The sequence below is a fragment of the Taeniopygia guttata genome, chromosome 3, assembly GCF_048771995.1.
Source record: "Taeniopygia guttata chromosome 3, bTaeGut7.mat, whole genome shotgun sequence".
Taxonomy (NCBI): Eukaryota; Metazoa; Chordata; class Aves; order Passeriformes; family Estrildidae; genus Taeniopygia; species Taeniopygia guttata.
The window spans coordinates 78,216,111-78,238,840 of NC_133027.1; positions in this window are offsets into that span (position 1 = coordinate 78,216,111).

Here is a 22,730-nt window from a genome sequence, read left to right on the forward strand (position 1 = left end):
GTGCACGGTGAAGGCAATTGCAAAAAAACAGCAGCTGCTCACTCCCAAACACAAGGCGCTGTCTGTGTCCTGGCTTCCCGACCAACTCAGCGCAGCCCCTCTCTTCTGCAGCTGCCATCGAGTTCTCTGCATCTCGGAAGCTCAGGGCACGAACAAGAATTCTCCAGGACGTCTGCATCAGGACCAAGTCAAAACCCAGGAAAGTCGTCTTGGAACACCTGCCAGAAGCATGCCAGCGGTGATTTGAAAAGGCAGGCAGCTGCAGCCACTGTCCTCTAGCAGTGCCAAGGCTGCGCACACAAGCCGCCTTCGTTCTTCACCTCTCAGAAGACAACCGCTCTCGCCGGCTCCCTGAGGCGAAGAAGCGGCTATTACCGTGCACCGCTGAAGTGAACCGCACTTGTAGGCTGCGAAGCGCGGCTTCGGCAGAAAGACGCCGGCAACCGGCGCTTCCCTGCGGACAGCTGCGGAGAGCCCTAGTCTGCGTCTCTAGTGGACTGCATCATCGCCAAAAGCTTTTCCAGCGTGTCTCGCAGGGAGAAAGCTTGCCAGCACAGTGCACGTATCCCGCTCTTTTCAGAAACATGCATTTGCTGAACACTCAAAAAAACACTGCTCTTTCCTAGGCAAGCTTCAAACTGCTGTCAGACGTCTGTGCTCTCTGTTTTCCGCTGCCCAGCTCGTTGCACTAGAGTGCACAGCCCACCCTGGCTTTCAGTGCACGGTGAAGGCAATTGCAAAAAAACAGCAGCTGCTCACTCCCAAACACAAGGCGCTGTCTGTGTCCTTGCTTCCCGACCAACGCAGCGCAGCCCCTCTCTTCTGCAGCTGCCATCGAGTTCTCTGCATCTCGGAAGCTCAGGGCACGAACAAGAATTCTCCTGGACGTCTGCATCAGGACCAAGTCAAAACCCAGGAAAGTCGTCCTAGAACACCTGCCAGAAGCATGCCAGCGGTGAATTGAAAGGTCAGGCAGCTGCAGCCACCGTCCTCTAGCACTGCCAAGGCTGCGCACACAAGCCGCCTTCGTTCTTCGCCTCTCAGAAGACAACCGCTCTCGCCGGCTCCCTGGGGCGAAGAAGCGGCTACTACCGTGCATTGCTGACGTGAACCGCACTTGTAGGCTGCAAAGCGCGGCTTCGACACAAAGACGCCGGCAACCGGCGCTTCCCTCCGGACAACAGCGGAGAGCCCTAGTCTGCGTCTCTAGTGGACTGCATCATCGCCAAAAGCTTTTCCAGCGTGTCGCGCAGGGAGAAAGCTTGCCAGCACAGTGCACGTATCCCGTTCTTTTCAGAAACATGCATTTGCTGAACACTCCAAAAAACACTGCTCTTTCCTAGGCAAGCTTCAAACTGCTGTCAGACGTCTGTGCTCTCTGTTTTCCTCTGCCCAGCTCATTGCACTAGAGTGCACAGCCCACCCTGGCTTTCAGTGCACGGTGAAGGCAATTGCAAAAAACCAGCAGCTGCTCACTCCCAAACACAAGGCGCTGTCTGTGTCCTTGCTTCCCGACCAACTCAGCGCAGCCCCTCTCTTCTGCAGCTGCCATCGAGTTCTCTGCATCTCGGAAGCTCAGGGCATGAACAAGAATTCTCCTGGACGTCTGCATCAGGACCAAGTCAAAACCCAGGCAAGTCGTCCTGGAACACCTGCCAGAAGCATGCCAGCGGTGATTTGAAAGGGCAGGCAGCTGCAGCCATTGTCCTCTAGCAGTGCCAAGGCTGCGCACACAAGCCGCCTTCGTTCTTCGCCTCTCAGAAGACAACCGCTCTCGCCGGCTCCCTGGGGCGAAGAAGCGGCTACTAGGTGCACCGCTGACGTGAACCGCACTTGTAGGCTGCAAAGCGCGGCTTCGGCAGAAAGACGCCGGCAACCGGCGCTTCCCTCCGGACAACTGCGGAGAGCCCTAGTCTGCGTCTCTAGTGGACTGCATCATCGCCAAAAGCTTTTCCAGCGTGTCGCGCAGGGAGAAAGCTTACCAGCACAGTGCACGTATCCCGCTCTTTTCAGAAACATGCATTTGCTGAACACTCCAAAAAACACTGCTCTTTCCTAGGCAAGCTTCAAACTGCTGTCAGACGTCTGTGCTCTCTGTTTTCCGCTGCCCAGCTCGTTGCACTAGAGTGCACAGCCCACCCTGGCTTTCAGTGCACGGTGAAGGCAATTGCAAAAAAACAGCAGCTGCTCACTCCCAAACACAAGGCGCTGTCTGTGTCCTTGCTTCCCGACCAACTCAGCGCAGCCCCTCTCTGCTGCAGCTGCCATCGAGTTCTCTGCATCTCGGAAGCTCAGGGCACGAACAAGAATTCTCCTGGACGTCTGCATCAGGACCAAGTCAAAACCCAGGCAAGTCGTCCTGGAACACCTGCCAGAAGCATGCCAGCGGTGATTTGAAAGGGCAGGCAGCTGCAGCCACTGTCCTCTAGCAGTGCCAAGGCTGCGCACACAAGCCGCCTTCGTTCTTCACCTCTCAGAAGACAACCGCTCTCGCCGGCTCCCTGGGGCGAAGAAGCGGCTAATACCGTGCATTGATGACGTGAACCGCACTTGTAGGCTGCAAAGCGCGGCTTCGGCAGAAAGACGCCGGCAACCGCAGCTTCCCTCCGGACCACAGCGGAGAGCCCTACACTGCGTCACTAGTGGACTGCATCATCGCTAAAAGCTTTTCCAGCGTGTCTCGCAGAGAGAAAGCTTGCCAGCACAGTGCACGTATCCCGCTCTTTTCAGAAACATGCATTTGCTGAACACTCCAAAAAACACTGCTCTTTCCTAGGCAAGCTTCAAACTGCTGTCAGACGTCTGTGCTCTCTGTTTTCCGCTGCCCAGCTCGTTGCACTAGAGTGCACAGCCCACCCTGGCTTTCAGTGCACGGTGAAGGCAATTGCAAAAAACCAGCAGCTGCTCACTCCCAAACACAAGGCGCTGTCTGTGTCCTTGCTTCCCGACCAACTCAGCGCAGCCCCTCTCTTCTGCAGCTGCCATCGAGTTCTCTGCATCTCGGAAGCTCAGGGCACGAACAAGAATTCTCCTGGACGTCTGCATCAGGACCAAGTCAAAACCCAGGAAAGTCGTCCTGGAACACCTGCCAGAAGCATGCCAGCGGTGATTTGAAAGGGCAGGCAGCTGCAGCCAGTGTCCTCTAGCAGTGCCAAGGCTGCGCACACAAGCCGCCTTCGTTCTTCGCCTCTCAGAAGACAACCGCTCTCGCCGGCTCCCTGGGGCGAAGAAGCGGCTACTAGGCGCACCGCTGACGTGAACCGCACTTGTAGGCTGCAAAAGCGCGGCTTCGGCAGAAAGACGCCGGCAACCGCCGCTTCCCTCCGGACAACAGCGGAGAGCCCTAGTCTGCGTCTCTAGTGGACTGCATCATCGCCAAAAGCTTTTCCAGCGTGTCTTGCAGGGAGAAAGCTTGCCAGCACAGTGCACGTATCCCGCTCTTTTCAGAAACATGCATTTGCTGAACACTCCAAAAAACACTGCTCTTTCCTAGGCAAGCTTCAAACTGCTGTCAGACGTCTGTGCTCTCTGTTTTCCGCTGCCCAGCTCGTTGCACTAGAGTGCACAGCCCACCCTGGCTTTCAGTGCACGGTGAAGGCAATTGCAAACAACCAGCAGCTGCTCACTCCAAAACACAAGGCGCTGTCTGTGTCCTTGCTTCCCGAACAACTCAGCGCAGCGCCTCTCTTCTGCAGCTACAAACGAGTTCTCTGAATCTCGGAAGCTCGGGGCACGAACAAGAATTCTCCAGGACGTCTGCATAAGGACCAAGTCAAAACCCAGGAAAGTCGTCCTGGAACACCTGCCAGAAGCATGCCAGCGGTGAATTGAAAGGGCAGGCAGCTGCAGCCACCGTCCTCTAGCGCTGCCAAGGCTGCGCACACAAGCCGCCTTCGTTCTTCGCCTCTGAGAAGACAACCGCTCTCGCCAGCTCCCTGGGGCGAAGAAGCGGCTACTACCGTGCACCGCTGACGTGAACCGCACTTGTAGGCTGCAAAGCGCGGCTTCGGCAGAAAGACGCTGGCAACCGGCGCTTCCCTCCGGACAAGAGCGGAGAGCCCTAGTCTGCGTCTCTAGTGGACTGCATCATCGCCAAAAGCTTTTCCAGCGTGTCTCGCAGGGAGAAAGCTTGCCAGCACAGTGCACGTATCCCGCTCTTTTCAGAAACATGCATTTGCTGAACACTCCAAAAAACACTGCTCTTTCCTAGGCAAGCTTCAAACTGCTGTCAGACGTCTGTGCTCTCTGTTTTCCGCTACCCAGCTCGTTGCACTAGAGTGCACAGCCCACCCTGGCTTTCAGTGCACGGTGAAGGCAATTGCAAAAAACCAGCAGCTGCTCACTCCCAAACACAAGGCGCTGTCTGTGTCCTTGCTTCCCGACCAACTCAGCGCAGACCCTCTCTTCTGCAGCTGCCATCGAGTTCTCTGCATCTCGGAAGCTCAGGGCACGAACAAGAATTCTCCTGGACGTCTGCATCAGGACCAAGTCAAAACCCAGGCAAGTCGTCCTGGAACACCTGCCAGAAGCATGCCAGTGGTGATTTGAAAAGGCAGGCAGCTGCAGCCACCGTCCTCTAGCACTGCCAAGGCTGCGCACGCAGGCCGCCTTCGTTCTTCGCCTCTCAGAAGACAACCGCTCTCGCCGGCTCCCTGGGGCGAAGAAGAGGCTATTACCGTGCACCGCTGAAGTGAAGCACACTTGTAGGCTGCAAAGCGCGGCTTCGGCAGAAAGACGCCGGCAACCGCCGCTTCCCTCCGGACAACTGCGGAGAGCCCTAGTCTGCGTCTCTAGTAGACTGCATCATCGCCAAAAGCTTTTCCAGCGTGTCGCGCAGGGAGAAAGCTTGCCAGCACAGTGCACGTATCCCGCTCTTTTCAGAAACATGCATTTGCTGAACACTCGAAAAAACACTGCTCTTTCCTAGGCAAGCTTCAAACTGCTGTCAGACGTCTGTGCTCTCTGTTTTCCGCTGCCCAGCTCGTTGCACTAGAGTACACAGCCCACCCTGGCTTTCAGTGCACGGTGAAGGCAATTGCAAAAAAACAGCAGCTGCTCACTCCCAAACACAAGGCGCTGTCTGTGTCCTGGCTTCCCGACCAACTCAGCGCAGCCCCTCTCTTCTGCAGCTGCCATCGAGTTCTCTGCATCTCGGAAGCTCAGGGCACGAACAAGAATTCTCCAGGACGTCTGCATCAGGACCAAGTCAAAACCCAGGAAAGTCTTCTTGGAACACCTGCCAGAAGCATGCCAGCGGTGATTTGAAAAGGCAGGCAGCTGCAGCCACCGTCCTCTAGCAGTGCCAAGGCTGCGCACACAAGCCGCCTTCGTTCTTCACCTCTCAGAAGACAACCGCTCTCGCCGGCTCCCTGAGGCGAAGAAGCGGCTATTACCGTGCACCGCTGAAGTGAACCGCACTTGTAGGCTGCGAAGCGCGGCTTCGGCAGAAAGACGCCGGCAACCGGCGCTTCCCTGCGGACAGCTGCGGAGAGCCCTAGTCTGCGTCTCTAGTGGACTGCATCATCGCCAAAAGCTTTTCCAGCGTGTCTCGCAGGGAGAAAGCTTGCCAGCACAGTGCACGTATCCCGCTCTTTTCAGAAACATGCATTTGCTGAACACTCCAAAAAACACTGCTCTTTCCTAGGCAAGCTTCAAACTGCTGTCAGACGTCTGTGCTCTCTGTTTTCCGCTGCCCAGCTCGTTGCACTAGAGTGCACAGCCCACCCTGGCTTTCAGTGCACGGTGAAGGCAATTGCAAAAAAACAGCAGCTGCTCACTCCCAAACACAAGGCGCTGTCTGTGTCCTTGCTTCCCGACCAACGCAGCGCAGCCCCTCTCTTCTGCAGCTGCCATCGAGTTCTCTGCATCTCGGAAGCTCAGGGCACGAACAAGAATTCTCCAGGACGTCTGCATCAGGACCAAGTCAAAACCCAGGAAAGTCGTCCTAGAACACCTGCCAGAAGCATGCCAGCGGTGAATTGAAAGGTCAGGCAGCTGCAGCCACCGTCCTCTAGCACTGCCAAGGCTGCGCACACAAGCCGCCTTCGTTCTTCGCCTCTCAGAAGACAACCGCTCTCGCCGGCTCCCTGGGGCGAAGAAGCGGCTACTACCGTGCATTGCTGACGTGAACCGCACTTGTAGGCTGCAAAGCGCGGCTTCGACACAAAGACGCCGGCAACCGGCGCTTCCCTCCGGACAACAGCGGAGAGCCCTAGTCTGCGTCTCTAGTGGACTGCATCATCGCCAAAAGCTTTTCCAGCGTGTCGCGCAGGGAGAAAGCTTGCCAGCACAGTGCACGTATCCCGTTCTTTTCAGAAACATGCATTTGCTGAACACTCCAAAAAACACTGCTCTTTCCTAGGCAAGCTTCAAACTGCTGTCAGACGTCTGTGCTCTCTGTTTTCCTCTGCCCAGCTCGTTGCACTAGAGTGCACAGCCCACCCTGGCTTTCAGTGCACGGTGAAGGCAATTGCAAAAAACCAGCAGCTGCTCACTCCCAAACACAAGGCGCTGTCTGTGTCCTTGCTTCCCGACCAACTCAGCGCAGCCCCTCTCTTCTGCAGCTGCCATCGAGTTCTCTGCATCTCGGAAGCTCAGGGCATGAACAAGAATTCTCCTGGACGTCTGCATCAGGACCAAGTCAAAACCCAGGAAAGTCGTCCTGGAACACCTGCCAGAAGCATGCCAGCGGTGATTTGAAAGGGCAGGCAGCTGCAGCCAGTGTCCTCTAGCAGTGCCAAGGCTGCGCACACAAGCCGCCTTCGTTCTTCGCCTCTCAGAAGACAACCGCTCTCGCCGGCTCCCTGGGGCGAAGAAGCGGCTACTAGGTGCACCGCTGACGTGAACCGCACTTGTAGGCTGCAAAGCGCGGCTTCGGCAGAAAGACGCCGGCAACCGGCGCTTCCCTCCGGACAACTGCGGAGAGCCCTAGTCTGCGTCTCTAGTGGACTGCATCATCGCCAAAAGCTTTTCCAGCGTGTCGCGCAGGGAGAAAGCTTACCAGCACAGTGCACGTATCCCGCTCTTTTCAGAATCATGCATTTGCTGAACACTCCAAAAAACACTGCTCTTTCCTAGGCAAGCTTCAAACTGCTGTCAGACGTCTGTGCTCTCTGTTTTCCGCTGCCCAGCTCGTTGCACTAGAGTGCACAGCCCACCCTGGCTTTCAGTGCACGGTGAAGGCAATTGCAAAAAAACAGCAGCTGCTCACTCCCAAACACAAGGCGCTGTCTGTGTCCTTGCTTCCCGACCAACTCAGCGCAGCCCCTCTCTGCTGCAGCTGCCATCGAGTTCTCTGCATCTCGGAAGCTCAGGGCACGAACAAGAATTCTCCTGGACGTCTGCATCAGGACCAAGTCAAAACCCAGGCAAGTCGTCCTGGAACACCTGCCAGAAGCATGCCAGCGGTGATTTGAAAGGGCAGGCAGCTGCAGCCACTGTCCTCTAGCAGTGCCAAGGCTGCGCACACAAGCCGCCTTCGTTCTTCACCTCTCAGAAGACAACCGCTCTCGCCGGCTCCCTGGGGCGAAGAAGCGGCTAATACCGTGCATTGATGACGTGAACCGCACTTGTAGGCTGCAAAGCGCGGCTTCGGCAGAAAGACGCCGGCAACCGCAGCTTCCCTCCGGACCACAGCGGAGAGCCCTACACTGCGTCACTAGTGGACTGCATCATCGCTAAAAGCTTTTCCAGCGTGTCTCGCAGAGAGAAAGCTTGCCAGCACAGTGCACGTATCCCGCTCTTTTCAGAAACATGCATTTGCTGAACACTCCAAAAAACACTGCTCTTTCCTAGGCAAGCTTCAAACTGCTGTCAGACGTCTGTGCTCTCTGTTTTCCGCTGCCCAGCTCGTTGCACTAGAGTGCACAGCCCACCCTGGCTTTCAGTGCACGGTGAAGGCAATTGCAAAAAACCAGCAGCTGCTCACTCCCAAACACAAGGCGCTGTCTGTGTCCTTGCTTCCCGACCAACTCAGCGCAGCCCCTCTCTTCTGCAGCTGCCATCGAGTTCTCTGCATCTCGGAAGCTCAGGGCACGAACAAGAATTCTCCTGGACGTCTGCATCAGGACCAAGTCAAAACCCAGGAAAGTCGTCCTGGAACACCTGCCAGAAGCATGCCAGCGGTGATTTGAAAGGGCAGGCAGCTGCAGCCAGTGTCCTCTAGCAGTGCCAAGGCTGCGCACACAAGCCGCCTTCGTTCTTCGCCTCTCAGAAGACAACCGCTCTCGCCGGCTCCCTGGGGCGAAGAAGCGGCTACTAGGCGCACCGCTGACGTGAACCGCACTTGTAGGCTGCAAAAGCGCGGCTTCGGCAGAAAGACGCCGGCAACCGCCGCTTCCCTCCGGACAACAGCGGAGAGCCCTAGTCTGCGTCTCTAGTGGACTGCATCATCGCCAAAAGCTTTTCCAGCGTGTCTTGCAGGGAGAAAGCTTGCCAGCACAGTGCACGTATCCCGCTCTTTTCAGAAACATGCATTTGCTGAACACTCCAAAAAACACTGCTCTTTCCTAGGCAAGCTTCAAACTGCTGTCAGACGTCTGTGCTCTCTGTTTTCCGCTGCCCAGCTCGTTGCACTAGAGTGCACAGCCCACCCTGGCTTTCAGTGCACGGTGAAGGCAATTGCAAACAACCAGCAGCTGCTCACTCCAAAACACAAGGCGCTGTCTGTGTCCTTGCTTCCCGAACAACTCAGCGCAGCGCCTCTCTTCTGCAGCTACAAACGAGTTCTCTGAATCTCGGAAGCTCGGGGCACGAACAAGAATTCTCCAGGACGTCTGCATAAGGACCAAGTCAAAACCCAGGAAAGTCGTCCTGGAACACCTGCCAGAAGCATGCCAGCGGTGAATTGAAATGGCAGGCAGCTGCAGCCACCGTCCTCTAGCGCTGCCAAGGCTGCGCACACAAGCCGCCTTCGTTCTTCGCCTCTGAGAAGACAACCGCTCTCGCCAGCTCCCTGGGGCGAAGAAGCGGCTACTACCGTGCACCGCTGACGTGAACCGCACTTGTAGGCTGCAAAGCGCGGCTTCGGCAGAAAGACGCTGGCAACCGGCGCTTCCCTCCGGACAAGAGCGGAGAGCCCTAGTCTGCGTCTCTAGTGGACTGCATCATCGCCAAAAGCTTTTCCAGCGTGTCTCGCAGGGAGAAAGCTTGCCAGCACAGTGCACGTATCCCGCTCTTTTCAGAAACATGCATTTGCTGAACACTCCAAAAAACACTGCTCTTTCCTAGGCAAGCTTCAAACTGCTGTCAGACGTCTGTGCTCTCTGTTTTCCGCTACCCAGCTCGTTGCACTAGAGTGCACAGCCCACCCTGGCTTTCAGTGCACGGTGAAGGCAATTGCAAAAAACCAGCAGCTGCTCACTCCCAAACACAAGGCGCTGTCTGTGTCCTTGCTTCCCGACCAACTCAGCGCAGACCCTCTCTTCTGCAGCTGCCATCGAGTTCTCTGCATCTCGGAAGCTCAGGGCACGAACAAGAATTCTCCTGGACGTCTGCATCAGGACCAAGTCAAAACCCAGGCAAGTCGTCCTGGAACACCTGCCAGAAGCATGCCAGCGGTGAATTGAAAGGTCAGGCAGCTGCAGCCACCGTCCTCTAGCACTGCCAAGGCTGCGCACACAAGCCGCCTTCGTTCTTCGCCTCTCAGAAGACAACCGCTCTCGCCGGCTCCCTGGGGCAAAAAAGCGGCTATTACCGTGCACCGCTGAAGTGAACCACACTAGTAGGCTGCAAAGAGCGGCTTCGGCAGAAAGACGCCGGCAACCGGCTCTTCCCTCCGGACAACTGCGGAGACCCCTAGTCTGCGTCTCTAGTAGACTGCATCATCGCCAAAAGCTTTTCCAGCGTGTCGCGCAGGGAGAAAGCTTGCCAGCACAGTGCACGTATCCCGCTCTTTTCAGAAACATGCATTTGCTGAACACTCCAAAAAACACTGCTCTTTCCTAGGCGAGCTTCAAACTGCTGTCAGACGTCTGTGCTCTCTGTTTTCCGCTGCCCAGCTCGTTGCACTAGAGTGCACAGCCCACCCTGGCTTTCAGTGCACGGTGAAGGCAATTGCAAAAAAACAGCAGCTGCTCACTCCCAAACACAAGGCGCTGTCTGTGTCCTTGCTTCCCGACCAACTCAGCGCAGACCCTCTCTTCTGCAGCTGCCATCGAGTTCTCTGCATCTCGGAAGCTCAGGGCACGAACAAGAATTCTCCTGGACGTCTGCATCAGGACCAAGTCAAAACCCAGGCAAGTCGTCCTGGAACACCTGCCAGAAGCATGCCAGCGGTGATTTGAAAAGGCAGGCAGCTGCAGCCACCGTCCTCTAGCACTGCCAAGGCTGCGCACACAGGCCGCCTTCGTTCTTCGCCTCTCAGAAGACAACCGCTCTCGCCAGCTCCCTGGGGCGAAGAAGCGGCTAATACCGTGCATTGATGACGTGAACCGCACTTGTAGGCTGCAAAGCGCGGCTTCGGCAGAAAGACGCCGGCAACCGGCGCTTCCCTCCTGACAACAGCGGAGAGCCCTAGTCTGCGTCTCTAGTAGACTGCATCATCGCCAAAAGCTTTTCCAGCGTGTCGCGCAGGGAGAAAGCTTGCCAGCGCAGTGCACGTATCCCGCTCTTTTCAGAAACATGCATTTGCTGAACACTCCAAAAAACACTGCTCTTTCCTAGGCAAGCTTCAAACTGCTGTCAGACGTCTGTGCTCTCTGTTTTCCGCTGCCCAGCTCGTTGCACTAGAGTGCACAGCCCACCCTGGCTTTCAGTGCACGGTGAAGGCAATTGCAAAAAACCAGCAGCTGCTCCCTCCCAAACACAAGGCGCTGTCTGTGTCCTTGCTTCCCGACCAACTCAGCGCAGCCCCTCTCTTCTGCAGCTGCCATCGAGTTCTCTGCATCTCGGAAGCTCAGGGCACGAACAAGAATTCTCCAGGACGTCTGCATCAGGACCAAGTCAAAACCCAGGAAAGTCATCCTGGAACACCTGCCAGAAGCATGCCAGTGGTGATTTGAAAAGGCAGGCAGCTGCAGCCACCGTCCTCTAGCACTGCCAAGGCTGCGCACGCAGGCCGCCTTCGTTCTTCGCCTCTCAGAAGACAACCGCTCTCGCCGGCTCCCTGGGGCGAAGAAGAGGCTATTACCGTGCACCGCTGAAGTGAAGCACACTTGTAGGCTGCAAAGCGCGGCTTCGGCAGAAAGACGCCGGCAACCGCCGCTTCCCTCCGGACAACTGCGGAGAGCCCTAGTCTGCGTCTCTAGTAGACTGCATCATCGCCAAAAGCTTTTCCAGCGTGTCGCGCAGGGAGAAAGCTTGCCAGCACAGTGCACGTATCCCGCTCTTTTCAGAAACATGCATTTGCTGAACACTCGAAAAAACACTGCTCTTTCCTAGGCAAGCTTCAAACTGCTGTCAGACGTCTGTGCTCTCTGTTTTCCGCTGCCCAGCTCGTTGCACTAGAGTACACAGCCCACCCTGGCTTTCAGTGCACGGTGAAGGCAATTGCAAAAAAACAGCAGCTGCTCACTCCCAAACACAAGGCGCTGTCTGTGTCCTGGCTTCCCGACCAACTCAGCGCAGCCCCTCTCTTCTGCAGCTGCCATCGAGTTCTCTGCATCTCGGAAGCTCAGGGCACGAACAAGAATTCTCCAGGACGTCTGCATCAGGACCAAGTCAAAACCCAGGAAAGTCTTCTTGGAACACCTGCCAGAAGCATGCCAGCGGTGATTTGAAAAGGCAGGCAGCTGCAGCCACTGTCCTCTAGCAGTGCCAAGGCTGCGCACACAAGCCGCCTTCGTTCTTCACCTCTCAGAAGACAACCGCTCTCGCCGGCTCCCTGAGGCGAAGAAGCGGCTATTACCGTGCACCGCTGAAGTGAACCGCACTTGTAGGCTGCGAAGCGCGGCTTCGGCAGAAAGACGCCGGCAACCGGCGCTTCCCTGGGGACAGCTGCGGAGAGCCCTAGTCTGCGTCTCTAGTGGACTGCATCATCGCCAAAAGCTTTTCCAGCGTGTCTCGCAGGGAGAAAGCTTGCCAGCACAGTGCACGTATCCCGCTCTTTTCAGAAACATGCATTTGCTGAACACTCCAAAAAACACTGCTCTTTCCTAGGCAAGCTTCAAACTGCTGTCAGACGTCTGTGCTCTCTGTTTTCCGCTGCCCAGCTCGTTGCACTAGAGTGCACAGCCCACCCTGGCTTTCAGTGCACGGTGAAGGCAATTGCAAAAAAACAGCAGCTGCTCACTCCCAAACACAAGGCGCTGTCTGTGTCCTTGCTTCCCGACCAACGCAGCGCAGCCCCTCTCTTCTGCAGCTGCCATCGAGTTCTCTGCATCTCGGAAGCTCAGGGCACGAACAAGAATTCTCCAGGACGTCTGCATCAGGACCAAGTCAAAACCCAGGAAAGTCGTCCTAGAACACCTGCCAGAAGCATGCCAGCGGTGAATTGAAAGGTCAGGCAGCTGCAGCCACCGTCCTCTAGCACTGCCAAGGCTGCGCACACAAGCCACCTTCGTTCTTCGCCTCTCAGAAGACAACCGCTCTCGCCGGCTCCCTGGGGCGAAGAAGCGGCTACTACCGTGCATTGCTGACGTGAACCGCACTTGTAGGCTGCAAAGCGCGGCTTCGACACAAAGACGCCGGCAACCGGCGCTTCCCTCCGGACAACAGCGGAGAGCCCTAGTCTGCGTCTCTAGTGGACTGCATCATCGCCAAAAGCTTTTCCAGCGTGTCGCGCAGGGAGAAAGCTTGCCAGCACAGTGCACGTATCCCGTTCTTTTCAGAAACATGCATTTGCTGAACACTCCAAAAAACACTGCTCTTTCCTAGGCAAGCTTCAAACTGCTGTCAGACGTCTGTGCTCTCTGTTTTCCTCTGCCCAGCTCGTTGCACTAGAGTGCACAGCCCACCCTGGCTTTCAGTGCACGGTGAAGGCAATTGCAAAAAACCAGCAGCTGCTCACTCCCAAACACAAGGCGCTGTCTGTGTCCTTGCTTCCCGACCAACTCAGCGCAGCCCCTCTCTTCTGCAGCTGCCATCGAGTTCTCTGCATCTCGGAAGCTCAGGGCATGAACAAGAATTCTCCTGGACGTCTGCATCAGGACCAAGTCAAAACCCAGGAAAGTCGTCCTGGAACACCTGCCAGAAGCATGCCAGCGGTGATTTGAAAGGGCAGGCAGCTGCAGCCACTGTCCTCTAGCAGTGCCAAGGCTGCGCACACAAGCCGCCTTCGTTCTTCGCCTCTCAGAAGACAACCGCTCTCGCCGGCTCCCTGGGGCGAAGAAGCGGCTACTAGGTGCACCGCTGACGTGAACCGCACTTGTAGGCTGCAAAGCGCGGCTTCGGCAGAAAGACGCCGGCAACCGGCGCTTCCCTCCGGACAACTGCGGAGAGCCCTAGTCTGCGTCTCTAGTGGACTGCATCATCGCCAAAAGCTTTTCCAGCGTGTCGCGCAGGGAGAAAGCTTACCAGCACAGTGCACGTATCCCGCTCTTTTCAGAATCATGCATTTGCTGAACACTCCAAAAAACACTGCTCTTTCCTAGGCAAGCTTCAAACTGCTGTCAGACGTCTGTGCTCTCTGTTTTCCGCTGCCCAGCTCGTTGCACTAGAGTGCACAGCCCACCCTGGCTTTCAGTGCACGGTGAAGGCAATTGCAAAAAAACAGCAGCTGCTCACTCCCAAACACAAGGCGCTGTCTGTGTCCTTGCTTCCCGACCAACTCAGCGCAGCCCCTCTCTGCTGCAGCTGCCATCGAGTTCTCTGCATCTCGGAAGCTCAGGGCACGAACAAGAATTCTCCTGGACGTCTGCATCAGGACCAAGTCAAAACCCAGGCAAGTCGTCCTGGAACACCTGCCAGAAGCATGCCAGCGGTGATTTGAAAGGGCAGGCAGCTGCAGCCACTGTCCTCTAGCAGTGCCAAGGCTGCGCACACAAGCCGCCTTCGTTCTTCACCTCTCAGAAGACAACCGCTCTCGCCGGCTCCCTGGGGCGAAGAAGCGGCTAATACCGTGCATTGATGACGTGAACCGCACTTGTAGGCTGCAAAGCGCGGCTTCGGCAGAAAGACGCCGGCAACCGCAGCTTCCCTCCGGACCACAGCGGAGAGCCCTACACTGCGTCACTAGTGGACTGCATCATCGCTAAAAGCTTTTCCAGCGTGTCTCGCAGAGAGAAAGCTTGCCAGCACAGTGCACGTATCCCGCTCTTTTCAGAAACATGCATTTGCTGAACACTCCAAAAAACACTGCTCTTTCCTAGGCAAGCTTCAAACTGCTGTCAGACGTCTGTGCTCTCTGTTTTCCGCTGCCCAGCTCGTTGCACTAGAGTGCACAGCCCACCCTGGCTTTCAGTGCACGGTGAAGGCAATTGCAAAAAACCAGCAGCTGCTCACTCCCAAACACAAGGCGCTGTCTGTGTCCTTGCTTCCCGACCAACTCAGCGCAGCCCCTCTCTTCTGCAGCTGCCATCGAGTTCTCTGCATCTCGGAAGCTCAGGGCACGAACAAGAATTCTCCTGGACGTCTGCATCAGTACCAAGTCAAAACCCAGGAAAGTCGTCCTGGAACACCTGCCAGAAGCATGCCAGCGGTGATTTGAAAGGGCAGGCAGCTGCAGCCACTGTCCTCTAGCAGTGCCAAGGCTGCGCACACAAGCCGCCTTCGTTCTTCGCCTCTCAGAAGACAACCGCTCTCGCCGGCTCCCTGGGGCGAAGAAGCGGCTACTAGGTGCACCGCTGACGTGAACCGCACTTGTAGGATGCAAAAGCGCGGCTTCGGCAGAAAGACGCCGGCAACCGGCGCTTCCCTCCGGACAACAACGGAGAGCCCTAGTCTGCGTCTCTAGTAGACTGCATCATCGCCAAAAGCTTTTCCAGCGTGTCGCGCAGGGAGAAAGCTTGCCAGCACAGTGCACGTATACCGCTCTTTTCAGAAACATGCATTTGCTGAACACTCCAAAAAACACTGCTCTTTCCTAGGCAAGCTTCAAACTGCTGTCAGACGTCTGTGCTCTCTGTTTTCCGCTGCCCAGCTCGTTGCACTAGAGTGCACAGCCCACCCTGGCTTTCAGTGCACGGTGAAGGCAATTGCAAAAAACCAGCAGCTGCTCACTCCCAAACACAAGGCGCTGTCTGTGTCCTTGCTTCCCGACCAACTCAGCGCAGCCCCTCTCTTCTGCAGCTGCCATCGAGTTCTCTGCATCTCGGAAGCTCAGGGCACGAACAAGAATTCTCCTGGACGTCTGCATCAGGACCAAGTCAAAACCCAGGAAAGTTGTCCTGGAACACCTGCCAGAAGCATGCCAGCGGTGATTTGAAAAGGGAGGCAGCTGCAGCCAGTGTCCTCTAGCAGTGCCAAGGCTGCGCACACAAGCCGCCTTCGTTCTTCGCCTCTCAGAAGACAACCGCTCTCGCTGGCTCCCTGGGGCGAAGAAGCGGCTAATACCGTGCATTGATGACGTGAACCGCACTTGTAGGCTGCAAAGCGCGGCTTCGGCAGAAAGACGCCGGCAACCGGCACTTCCCTCCGGACAACAGCGGAGAGCCCTAGTCTGCGTCTCTAGTGGACTGAATCATCGCCAAAAGCTCTTCCAGCGTGTCTCGCAGGGAGAAAACTTGCCAGCACAGTGCACATATCCCGCTCTTTTCAGAAACATGCATTTGCTGAACACTCGAAAAAACACTGCTCTTTCCTAGGCAAGCTTCAAACTGCTGTCAGACGTCTGTGCTCTCTGTTTTCCGCTGCCCAGCTCATTGCACTAGAGTGCACAGCCCACCCTGGCTTTCAGTGCACGGTGAAGGCAATTGCACAAAACCAGCAGCTGCTCACTCCCAAACACAAGGCGCTGTCTGTGTCCTTGCTTCCCGACCAACTCAGCGCAGACCCTCTCTTCTGCAGCTGCCATCGAGTTCTCCGCATCTCGGAAGCTCAGGGCACGAACAAGAATTCTCCAGGACGTCTGCATCAGGACCAAGTCAAAACCCAGGAAAGTCGTCCTGGAACACCTGCCAGAAGCATGCCAGCGGTGATTTGAAAGGGCAGGCAGCTGCAGCCACTGTCCTCTAGCACTGCCAAGGCTGCGCACACAAGCCGCCTTCGTTCTTCGCCTCTCAGAAGACAACCGCTCTCGCCGGCTCCCTGGGGCGAAGAAGCGGCTATTACCATGCACCGCTGAAGTGAACCGCACTTGTAGGCTGCAAAGCGCGGCTTTGACAGAAAGACGCCGGCAACCGGCGCTTCCCTCCGGACAACAGCGGAGAGCCCTAGTCTGCGTCTCTAGTACACTGCATCATCGCCAAAAGCTTTTCCAGCGTGTCGCGCAGGGAGAAAGCTTGCCAGCGCAGTGCACGAATCCCGCACTTTTCAGAAACATGCATTTGCTGAACACTCCAAAAAACACTGCTCTTTCCTAGGCAAGCTACAAACTGCTGTCAGACGTCTGTGTTCTCTGTTTTCCGCTGCCCAGCTCGTTGCACTAGAGTGCACAGCCCACCCTGGCTTTCAGTGCACGGTGAAGGCAATTGCAAAAAACCAGCAGCTGCTCACTCCAGAACACAAGGCGCTGTCTGTGTCCTTGCTTCCCAACCAACTCTGCGCAGCCCCTCTCTTCTGCAGCTGCCATCGAGTTCTCTGCATCTCGGAAGCTCAGGGCACGAACAAGAATTCTCCTGGACGTCTGCATCAGGACCAAGTCAAAACCCAGGAAAGTCGTCCTGGAACACCTGCCAGAAGCATGCCAGCGGTGAATTGAAAGGGCAGGCAGCTGCAGCCACCGTCCTCTAGCACTGCCAAGGCTGCGCACACAAGCCGCCTTCGTTCTTCGCCTCTCAGAAGACAACCCCTCTTGCCAGCTCCCTGGGGCGAAGAAGCGGCTACTACCGTGCACCGCTGACGTGAACCGCACTTGTAGGCTGCAAAGCGCGGCTTCGGCAGAAAGACGCCGGCAACCGGCGCTTCCCTCCGGACAACAGCGGAGAGCCCTAGTCTGCGTCTCTAGTGGACTGCATCATCGCCAAAAGCTTTTCCAGCGTGTCTCGCAGGGAGAAAGCTTGCCAGCACAGTGCACGTATCCCGCTCTTTTCAGAAACATGCATTTGCTGAACACTCAAAAAAACACTGCTCTTTCCTAGGCAAGCTTCAAACTGCTGTCAGACGTCTGTGCTCTCTGTTTTCCGCTGCCCAGCTCATTGCACTAGAGTGCACAGCCCACCCTGGCTTTCAGTGCACGGTGAAGGCAATTGCAAAAAACCAGCAGCTGCTCACTCCCAAACACAAGGCGCTGTCTGTGTCCTTGCTTCCCGACCAACTCAGCGCAGCCCCTCTCTTCTGCAGCTGCCATCGAGTTCTCCGCATCTCGGAAGCTCAGGGCATGAACAAGAATTCTCCAGGACGTCTGCATCAGGACCAAGTCAAAACTCAGGAAAGTCGTCCTGGAACACCTGCCAGAAGCATGCCAGCGGTGATTTGAAAGGGCAGGCAGCTGCAGCCACTGTCCTCTAGCACTGCCAAGGCTGCGCACACAAGCCGCCTTCGTTCTTCACCTCTCAGAAGACAACCGCTCTCGCCGGCTCCCTGGGGCGAAGAAGTGGCTACTACCGTGCACCGCTGACGTGAACCGCACTTGTAGGCTGCAAAACGCGGCTTCGGCAGAAAGACGCCGGCAACCGGCGCTTCCCTCCGGACAACAGCGGAGAGCCCTAGTCTGCGTCTCTAGTGGACTGCATCATCGCCAAAAGCTTTTCCAGCGTGTCTCGCAGGGAGAAAGCTTGCCAGCACAGTGCACGTATCCCGCTCTTTTCAGAAAAATGCATTTGCTGAACACTCCAAAAAACACTGCTCTTTCCTAGGCAAGCTTCAAACTGCTGTCAGACGTCTGTGCTCTCTGTTTTCCGCTGCCCAGCTCGTTGCACTAGAGTGCACAGCCCACCCTGGCTTTCAGTGCACGGTGAAGGCAATTGCAAAAAAACAGCAGCTGCTCACTCCCAAACACAAGGCGCTGTCTGTGTCCTTGCTTCCCGACCAACTCAGCGCAGACCCTCTCTTCTGCAGCTGCCATCGAGTTCTCTGCATCTCGGAAGCTCAGGGCACGAACAAGAATTCTCCTGGACGTCTGCATCAGGACCAAGTCAAAACCCAGGAAAGTCGTCCTGGAACACCTGCCAGAAGCATGCCAGTGGTGATTTGAAAAGGCAGGCAGCTGCAGCCATTGTCCTCTAGCAGTGCCAAGGCTGCGCACACAAGCCGCCTTCGTTCTTCGCCTCTCAGAAGACAACCGCTCTCGCCGGCTCCCTGGGGCGAAGAAGCGGCTACTAGGTGCACCGCTGACGTGAACCGCACTTGTAGGCTGCAAAGCGCGGCTTCGGCAGAAAGACGCCGGCAACCGGCGCTTCCCTCCGGACAACTGCGGAGAGCCCTAGTCTGCGTCTCTAGTGGACTGCATCATCGCCAAAAGCTTTTCCAGCGTGTCGCGCAGGGAGAAAGCTTACCAGCACAGTGCACGTATCCCGCTCTTTTCAGAATCATGCATTTGCTGAACACTCCAAAAAACACTGCTCTTTCCTAGGCAAGCTTCAAACTGCTGTCAGACGTCTGTGCTCTCTGTTTTCCGCTGCCCAGCTCGTTGCACTAGAGTGCACAGCCCACCCTGGCTTTCAGTGCACGGTGAAGGCAATTGCAAAAAAACAGCAGCTGCTCACTCCCAAACACAAGGTGCTGTCTGTGTCCTTGCTTCCCGACCAACTCAGCGCAGCCCCTCTCTGCTGCAGCTGCCATCGAGTTCTCTGCATCTCGGAAGCTCAGGGCACGAACAAGAATTCTCCTGGACGTCTGCATCAGGACCAAGTCAAAACCCAGGCAAGTCGTCCTGGAACACCTGCCAGAAGCATGCCAGCGGTGATTTGAAAGGGCAGGCAGCTGCAGCCACTGTCCTCTAGCAGTGCCAAGGCTGCGCACACAAGCCGCCTTCGTTCTTCACCTCTCAGAAGACAACCGCTCTCGCCGGCTCCCTGGGGCGAAGAAGCGGCTAATACCGTGCATTGATGACGTGAACCGCACTTGTAGGCTGCAAAGCGCGGCTTCGGCAGAAAGACGCCGGCAACCGCAGCTTCCCTCCGGACCACAGCGGAGAGCCCTACACTGCGTCACTAGTGGACTGCATCATCGCTAAAAGCTTTTCCAGCGTGTCTCGCAGAGAGAAAGCTTGCCAGCACAGTGCACGTATCCCGCTCTTTTCAGAAACATGCATTTGCTGAACACTCCAAAAAACACTGCTCTTTCCTAGGCAAGCTTCAAACTGCTGTCAGACGTCTGTGCTCTCTGTTTTCCGCTGCCCAGCTCGTTGCACTAGAGTGCACAGCCCACCCTGGCTTTCAGTGCACGGTGAAGGCAATTGCAAAAAACCAGCAGCTGCTCACTCCCAAACACAAGGCGCTGTCTGTGTCCTTGCTTCCCGACCAACTCAGCGCAGCCCCTCTCTTCTGCAGCTGCCATCGAGTTCTCTGCATCTCGGAAGCTCAGGGCACGAACAAGAATTCTCCTGGACGTCTGCATCAGGACCAAGTCAAAACCCAGGAAAGTCGTCCTGGAACACCTGCCAGAAGCATGCCAGCGGTGATTTGAAAGGGCAGGCAGCTGCAGCCAGTGTCCTCTAGCAGTGCCAAGGCTGCGCACACAAGCCGCCTTCGTTCTTCGCCTCTCAGAAGACAACCGCTCTCGCCGGCTCCCTGGGGCGAAGAAGCGGCTACTAGGTGCACCGCTGACGTGAACCGCACTTGTAGGATGCAAAAGCGCGGCTTCGGCAGAAAGACGCCGGCAACCGGCGCTTCCCTCCGGACAACAACGGAGAGCCCTAGTCTGCGTCTCTAGTAGACTGCATCATCGCCAAAAGCTTTTCCAGCGTGTCGCGCAGGGAGAAAGCTTGCCAGCACAGTGCACGTATACCGCTCTTTTCAGAAACATGCATTTGCTGAACACTCCAAAAAACACTGCTCTTTCCTAGGCAAGCTTCAAACTGCTGTCAGACGTCTGTGCTCTCTGTTTTCCGCTGCCCAGCTCGTTGCACTAGAGTGCACAGCCCACCCTGGCTTTCAGTGCACGGTGAAGGCAATTGCAAAAAACCAGCAGGTGCTCACTCCCAAACACAAGGCGCTGTCTGTGTCCTTGCTTCCCGACCAACTCAGCGCAGCCCCTCTCTTCTGCAGCTGCCATCGAGTTCTCTGCATCTCGGAAGCTCAGGGCACGAACAAGAATTCTCCTGGATGTCTGCATCAGGACCAAGTCAAAACCCAGGAAAGTTGTCCTGGAACACCTGCCAGAAGCATGCCAGCGGTGATTTGAAAAGGGAGGCAGCTGCAGCCAGTGTCCTCTAGCAGTGCCAAGGCTGCGCACACAAGCCGCCTTCGTTCTTCGCCTCTCAGAAGACAACCGCTCTCGCTGGCTCCCTGGGGCGAAGAAGCGGCTAATACCGTGCATTGATGACGTGAACCGCACTTGTAGGCTGCAAAGCGCGGCTTCGGCAGAAAGACGCCGGCAACCGGCACTTCCCTCCGGACAACAGCGGAGAGCCCTAGTCTGCGTCTCTAGTGGACTGAATCATCGCCAAAAGCTCTTCCAGCGTGTCTCGCAGGGAGAAAACTTGCCAGCACAGTGCACATATCCCGCTCTTTTCAGAAACATGCATTTGCTGAACACTCGAAAAAACACTGCTCTTTCCTAGGCAAGCTTCAAACTGCTGTCAGACGTCTGTGCTCTCTGTTTTCCGCTGCCCAGCTCATTGCACTAGAGTGCACAGCCCACCCTGGCTTTCAGTGCACGGTGAAGGCAATTGCACAAAACCAGCAGCTGCTCACTCCCAAACACAAGGCGCTGTCTGTGTCCTTGCTTCCCGACCAACTCAGCGCAGACGCTCTCTTCTGCAGCTGCCATCGAGTTCTCCGCATCTCGGAAGCTCAGGGCACGAACAAGAATTCTCCAGGACGTCTGCATCAGGACCAAGTCAAAACCCAGGAAAGTCGTCCTGGAACACCTGCCAGAAGCATGCCAGCGGTGATTTGAAAGGGCAGGCAGCTGCAGCCACTGTCCTCTAGCACTGCCAAGGCTGCGCACACAAGCCGCCTTCGTTCTTCGCCTCTCAGAAGACAACCGCTCTCGCCGGCTCCCTGGGGCGAAGAAGCGGCTATTACCATGCACCGCTGAAGTGAACCGCACTTGTAGGCTGCAAAGCGCGGCTTTGACAGAAAGACGCCGGCAACCGGCGCTTCCCTCCGGACAACAGCGGAGAGCCCTAGTCTGCGTCTCTAGTACACTGCATCATCGCCAAAAGCTTTTCCAGCGTGTCGCGCAGGGAGAAAGCTTGCCAGCGCAGTGCACGAATCCCGCACTTTTCAGAAACATGCATTTGCTGAACACTCCAAAAAACACTGCTCTTTCCTAGGCAAGCTACAAACTGCTGTCAGACGTCTGTGTTCTCTGTTTTCCGCTGCCCAGCTCGTTGCACTAGAGTGCACAGCCCACCCTGGCTTTCAGTGCACGGTGAAGGCAATTGCAAAAAACCAGCAGCTGCTCACTCCAGAACACAAGGCGCTGTCTGTGTCCTTGCTTCCCAACCAACTCTGCGCAGCCCCTCTCTTCTGCAGCTGCCATCGAGTTCTCTGCATCTCGGAAGCTCAGGGCACGAACAAGAATTCTCCTGGACGTCTGCATCAGGACCAAGTCAAAACCCAGGAAAGTCGTCCTGGAACACCTGCCAGAAGCATGCCAGCGGTGAATTGAAAGGGCAGGCAGCTGCAGCCACCGTCCTCTAGCACTGCCAAGGCTGCGCACACAAGCCGCCTTCGTTCTTCGCCTCTCAGAAGACAACCCCTCTTGCCAGCTCCCTGGGGCGAAGAAGCGGCTACTACCGTGCACCGCTGACGTGAACCGCACTTGTAGGCTGCAAAGCGCGGCTTCGGCAGAAAGACGCCGGCAACCGGCGCTTCCCTCCGGACAACAGCGGAGAGCCCTAGTCTGCGTCTCTAGTGGACTGCATCATCGCCAAAAGCTTTTCCAGCGTGTCTCGCAGGGAGAAAGCTTGCCAGCACAGTGCACGTATCCCGCTCTTTTCAGAAACATGCATTTGCTGAACACTCAAAAAAACACTGCTCTTTCCTAGGCAAGCTTCAAACTGCTGTCAGACGTCTGTGCTCTCTGTTTTCCGCTGCCCAGCTCATTGCACTAGAGTGCACAGCCCACCCTGGCTTTCAGTGCACGGTGAAGGCAATTGCAAAAAACCAGCAGCTGCTCACTCCCAAACACAAGGCGCTGTCTGTGTCCTTGCTTCCCGACCAACTCAGCGCAGCCCCTCTCTTCTGCAGCTGCCATCGAGTTCTCCGCATCTCGGAAGCTCAGGGCATGAACAAGAATTCTCCAGGACGTCTGCATCAGGACCAAGTCAAAACTCAGGAAAGTCGTCCTGGAACACCTGCCAGAAGCATGCCAGCGGTGATTTGAAAGGGCAGGCAGCTGCAGCCACTGTCCTCTAGCACTGCCAAGGCTGCGCACACAAGCCGCCTTCGTTCTTCACCTCTCAGAAGACAACCGCTCTCGCCGGCTCCCTGGGGCGAAGAAGTGGCTACTACCGTGCACCGCTGACGTGAACCGCACTTGTAGGCTGCAAAACGCGGCTTCGGCAGAAAGACGCCGGCAACCGGCGCTTCCCTCCGGACAACAGCGGAGAGCCCTAGTCTGCGTCTCTAGTGGACTGCATCATC